We start from the raw sequence: 6,481 nt of genomic DNA on the forward strand, positions 1-6,481 counted from the left end.
ATGCAAGGTATTTTCTATTATTGTATTAATAAAATTATTGTATTTTTAATTATGTTCTCTGAACACAATGGCTCAACATCAACATTTCCAACATATTAACCAGTCAACAGTGCACAGGACTAATCACAAACATTAACACACTCTTGATAATACTTTTGTGCATTAAATGTGAGTCAACATAATAATTTATTATGTGCTTTTTTACAAATTAAGACAGCATGACTCAAGGCAGCTGATTAAAAAACAGAAAATAAATACCTACAGGCTGAGTCAAAATTAATAGACGAGTCAGTCCTGATATGTTAGCCTCATTGTTGATTCCAGGAAACACACGAATTAGACCAAATCAAACTGGGATAGAAAGGAATATCACCAACAAAGTAATTCTTATGTTTACGACTTGACTTTCACTCAGTTTGGGCTCCACTATGGGTGAACTCAGTGACAAATGTATCCTAAAAAGAAGTTTTTCTTTCAAAACTACACCAAATTCCATAACTTGTTAGTTTTTAGATACACTAACATGTTTATCTTTGTGTTCCCTTGTGTACTTTGACAAAGCACATGGTTGACTGCATGTTTTGCTAGCCAAAAGTGATGTTTACATTGGCAGTGATTACAATACTGAGTTAATTTGTGTTTCTGAAGTGGCAAGAAAGAAGCATGTTTCATTGCAATCAGCTGACTTTAAAACTGTTAATTCCTTCTGATGAAATCTATCTAATTCACTTAAAAGATCCTGATGATCCTGATCCTTGATTTAGACAAAATATTATGTGTAATAACTGACAAAATCTTTCAAAGGGACATTTCATTTTTATTCCTCTAAAAAATGATAAAAACATTTTTGTAGGCATCTTAACCAGTGTTACTAACAAAGAGTGTTTCATATACACAGTAAATGCTCTATTCAGCTAATGGTCATACAACTTTAGTGTTTCGGTGGATGATGTATTTCTGTGGCAATATTACCTACATCTTCAAGAATACATTTCTTGATACGATAGAATATGAATACAAATTTACACACCCACTATTTTGTTGGTAAATGTGAAAGTTCTGCTAAGATACACGTATCAAACTGAAAGTGACTGTTAATTTCTAACAGAAATTTAATCTGATTCAGAATCAAATATAGATAAAGCCTGCATGCCAAACATCGTGACGATCCAAGCACTAACAAGCACATAAAGAAATTTATGTAGAAAACATATACTTACATATACTAATAATTTAGGAAAGAAATTTAAGATATTCTCTAAGATAGAGCCTTTAGTTATCAAACAGCTATAGTTTATCCTGTTTCTGGCACTATCTCGGTTGAAAGGCGAAACAACAACATTCCTAATCACATTTGCTGCAGGGTACTGGACTGCATTAGTATGTAGATTTGTGCATGATATGAATGTTTTTTGCTGTGCATTTCGTTTGCAGACAGAGGGGAACAACACACTAAGCAATGCCACTGTTTTCCTTTATCATAGCCTATTTTCTTATGTCATGCTTCTTGTCAGTTGACCTGAAGATGTCCGCTTTGGGGAAAAGCATGATGCTGGGGTTAATGTAGCCAGGAGGTGATCCACCTGATTAAGAATTTACTGAAACTGTAAATTAAGTGAACCTATAACTAACACGTGTATCTAGATTTGTTGTATGTTATATATGCACTTCTGTGTTAGATGAGAGTCCATCAGATGCCACAGAGAGCTGCGAAATGACATGCATGAAGTCGAGGGACTCAGAGGATAGCCCGAAGAAAAATTCCATCAGAGCTGGATGGTAATACGAATTTTTAATAGAGGCTATCGGATATCTTTAACATGAAATAAACCTGCTATTTTCAAATTAAGAGATCGGGAATGCCAACAGAACAAAATGTATGCTGTATCAGAAATGGCAACAGTAAACGGTTTCAAGATGTACGACTGAGTCTGGACTGCTGAGCCCTACACCGACACCCTCTGTACTGTTGTCAAATGACTACCATCCACTCTGATTGGGCAAGCAAAAATACAGCTACGTGGATTGAATCTGGTTGACAGCATCGAGTTTAAACTGACGCTAAGCATAGTTTCTACAACGCTTAACAATTACAATAAGCCCAGCTGCTGTCTGTCCGTCTGTCTGTATCCCACAAACGCTGCTTAAGTGACTCAGACCAACCAAAGTCATGTTAATAGGAGTTAAAATATTTAATATGCAATCATAGTGATTCATTTTAACACTATTCCATTAAGAAGAGAAATAAACGTAGACAGTTTTCTATGTAGCCTGACAAATAATCCAGACAGAAGACAACAAAGACAACACGTACCTGGGTCTAAGTCCTTATTTCAAAATGTGTCACCGTCCTTTTTGTAACATGGGAGGTTAAATCCTGAGGAAAATAGTGGCAAACGTTGAAAACGGTAATTTGTTAAAATGTTAACCCTAATTGCAACTAGACAGGCCTAGACAGAAATCGCGACCCGAGGAAGGTAGTGGCTGGGATTGTGAAACTGACAACACAGTCCCGAGCAGAGCCGAGAAACAAAATCGAAGGCAATGGGCCCTGGGTAGCGATGAGCTAAGCTAAGGCTAGTTCCACTTCACTTATCAAATACTCGATCATTCTCATCCATTTTGATTCGCTAATGTAACCTATGAACCTTCTAAAGGTAAAGCGAACTATGTATTATGTTTCTACTTAACAAGACAGAAATGTCTCACTATCTGCCCTCGACGAAGTTCCCATTCCTGCCTTCCGAGGCAACCACTGTTGTTTACCCAGCAGGTCGTCTGCTGGCTGTGCTACTGCTACAAAGTTGAAGTAGCTCTGAGCGCCGCACGGGGGCGTCAGATCGTCACAATCCATCAGCTATTTTACGACACTTTGCGACAGCTTCTTTAATCTACTTTCAAAGCTGTCCTGTGGATTATAATGCCAATAAAGTGGACACGGCTACGTTATGTTGTTTGTTATCGACAAAAGAGTGTTGTACAATAAACACTGAGTAATTTAAGGCCACCACTCATGATACTGTAAGTTTACTTATTATTGTTGTGCCGGTATCACCTCTCCAAATACTTCATTTCAAATACTAGTGGGCCCTCTAGTGGATGTAGAGTAAATACATAGTTTTCAAACAAATAAAAAATGTATATCAAATTAGTGACATAAAAAGAAAACAGACGAAATCAGATTTAACAGCTCACATAAAAAAATTATGAACAACAATCAGTTGTAAACGACTCAAAAATTAACAGCCAGTCTGCAGAGGGTCACCATCATCATTACTGCCAGCGAATGTTGCCACCAGAAATCTTTAATACAGACTCAGCAGGAGATTAAAGGTTCTAGTTTAGCTGTTTGATATCACAGTGAAACATACTCAGTCAGTTTCTCACCTTAAAATAATAATGTTTTGTTCCTGGATTTTTGGATTAAAATGTGATTATTGAATACAGTATGTGCTAATATGCAAAAACATATTGAAAATTAATCTGAACATTGTTCAAAATCTCGTTATATATTTTGTTTAAATGTTGTAGTTTTTTTGCATTACTTTCAGCATGCCATGAATAAGAATCTATTTACAACAGCTAGTAAAATGCATTTGTTCCTCTCTTTAAAGAATGTAAAACAAGGCCAGTTTATTTTGATAGCGCATTTCATTTACAAGACAATTCAAAGTGCTTCATTATAAAACATTATATAAAACAAAAGCATTAAAGTGAGGTGCAGGAAACAATTACATTAAAAACAAACTTTAAAAATAAATAAAATAAATAAAATAAAAATAGTAAAAAGCTAAAATAGAAATAAAAGTTAAAGTGCAAGAAATTAACAGTTGTTTAATAAAAGGCAGCAAATAGGAAAATTTTTAACCCTGATTTAAAACTGGTGAAAGTTTTAGCAGACCTGCAGTTTTCTGGGAGTTTGTTCCACATGCGAGGAGCATAAAAGCTGAACGCTGCTGCTCCACATTTAATTCTGACTCTGGGAACAGAAAGTAGATTTGACCCTGATGACCTGGGGGATCTGGTTGGTTCACAACGAACCAGAAGATCCTGCATGTATTTTAAGCCTAAACCATTCAGTGGTAACATTAGAGCAGGATTTTGAAGTCAATTCTTTGAAAGACAAGAAGCCAGTGTAAAGATCCGAGTACTGGAGTTATATGATCCACATTCTTGGTCTTAGTGATGACTCAAGCAGCAGCATTCTGGACTAATTGCAGCTGTCTGATGGACTTTTTAGGGATCCTGTGAGGACAGCATTACAGTTGTCCAGTCTACTAAAGATAAATGCATGGACAAGTTTTCTAAATCCTGCTGAGTCATCAGTCCTTTAATCCTCAATATTTTCTTTAAGTGATAATAGACTGACTTCACAACTGTATGAATATAACTGCTAAAATTCAGGTCTGAATCCATGACAACTTCCAGATTTCTGGCTTGGTTGTTAGTTTTGAACTTAGCTGTTTGAAGCTAATTGCTAACTTTTAATCTTCTTCCTTGGTTTCTAAAAACTATCATTTCAGTTTTGTCTTCATTTAACTGAAGGAAGTTCTGACATGTCTTTTAATTAGGACTCAAACCAATTAATTCCAGTGCCAGAAAGATCAACACAGTTTTTCAACTGGTCTAGTAAGATGTTATGGTTAACTGTAGCAAATGCAGCACTGCGATCTAGTAGTACCAGGACTGAAATGTTTCCTCTATCTGTGTTCAAGCGGATGTCATTAAGGACCTTAACTAGAGCAGTCCCTAGTTTGAGGAACTCAAAACCTTGAACACACAAACATACACAAACTGACAAATTCATAAAAACACTTTTTGGAGTTACATGTGTACACTATACCAAAACGGCCACATAGATTATTATGACAGTTATGTTGTTATTTGATGAAAATGAGACATAAGAATTGTATTACAATGACTGATAAATGGTTATGTTGATACAAAAAATAAATAAATAAATAATACACAGATTGTGGCATCTATAGCTACTGGGAAAGAGCAGTCATACAGCAGCTGGATAATAAGTGGTTCGATTCCTGGCTACTGTATGCAGGAGTGTATGGGGCGGGACACTGACTCCGCCCTACATTGCTTCCTAATGTGTCCAACGAGAATTAATGTGTGACAAGTGCACTTAGTAAATACATACAAGTGCTATAAGAGCATGTGTGTGACTGGGTGAATGTGCTATGTAGTATAAAAATGCTTTGAGTTGCCAAAATGTGGCAATAAAATGTACCTAATTAGGTAAAGTATGCTCACCAATAAAATAAAAAATACAAGAAAGTAAGGATATTTCTTAATTTCCTAAATGAGTGGATTCTGTGTCTCAGTAGTTTTGTAACTTCACATTATTAAATCAACCCAAATCTGGTAATCACTGGTTTATGACATCAGGCCATTGTGCTCTGAGGTGAAACTGACCCATCTTTAGGATTATTTATCAGTTTATTTACTGTATAAAGGAAAACGTATGTTTTGAGTTTAGTGATGGTACCATTGTCCACTTATGAATGAATATTGTCACCATGTTTTTATATGTAGGTGTTAGTTTTACTTCAGTATAAAGCTGACATTTAACTTGAAAATTGACAAATTATATAGACTAGATACTTTCTTTCATATAACATAAAGGACAGTCACTATTTTTGTATGTTGATTAAATTAAACTACCTGAAAAATACTTCATCAAGGGAATTTCTAAAATTGATGACACAAATGTAATCCTTGGTCAGTGAGCTATTTAAACTGGATGATACAGAATTTGCATATGAAATTTATTGTGACTGCAGCTACCATTACAAATATTATAGATATCAAAAGGATTTCTGTATCTATCAGGTCTTTCTTTGTAATAATAAATAATTATATTGCTTGATGTGGAATGAATAGAAAATATATCAATTACAACATAAAAATAAATTGTAGAGGTTAATTATGCTGCTGTAATCATTTAACTACTTATCTATTATTAAGTGGTTTATTTGTCTCTTTATTATGTTTGTTTGACATCCCTATATTGTTTTTTTTTTTTCCTTTCTGCTTGTTTTAAGGGTTTTGTACTTAACCTGTAGGTATTTGTACTTTTTTTTTTTAAATGAGTCTTGACGTTTTTTCTCTGAATGGCTGTTTTTTTTCTTTTGCGTCTTGGAGGCAATTTAATTTAAATTGAATTTTCATTTAGTGTGTTTTAATATTAATCTTTTTTATGTTTCCAATGTATGGTGGTTTTTTTTTTTTTTTTTTTTTAATAATACTGCTTATGGAAAGTTATGTGACAATAAATGTAACTTTCTTTACAAGATATGTTTCTTGTTAGCAAGCTTTTTAAATTTCTAAAAAAAAATTTCATGTCGCTCGTGTGACCTCGTCGTAGATGGCGTTGCGACCACAGGTTGCGACTTTGATCGAGAAAAAATAAAAATAAAAAAAAATCAACGAAGAAGAACTGGGCATGCCAAACAAGCTGCGCGCGCAA

The 6,481-nt window shown here is 34.6% G+C and overlaps 1 protein-coding gene across 3 annotated transcripts in view; it reads right to left on the bottom strand.

Moving 5' to 3' along the window:
• The window catches only part of rnf111 (ring finger protein 111), a 33,122-nt gene extending 30,308 nt beyond the window's left edge, over positions 1-2,814 (bottom strand). For 2 of the 3 annotated variants that reach the window (XM_041981773.1, XM_041981771.1), the window contains exon 1: positions 2,315-2,801. The gene's annotated coding sequence lies outside the window, so the exon portion shown is untranslated. Of the gene's footprint in view, positions 1-2,314 lie in introns of all 3 variants that reach the window. The other variant, XM_041981772.1, reaches the window with a different exon arrangement.
• Positions 2,815-6,481: the final 3,667 nt, after the last annotated feature.

This window comes from Melanotaenia boesemani, chromosome 1 (genome assembly GCF_017639745.1).
Source record: "Melanotaenia boesemani isolate fMelBoe1 chromosome 1, fMelBoe1.pri, whole genome shotgun sequence".
Taxonomy (NCBI): domain Eukaryota; kingdom Metazoa; phylum Chordata; class Actinopteri; order Atheriniformes; family Melanotaeniidae; genus Melanotaenia; species Melanotaenia boesemani.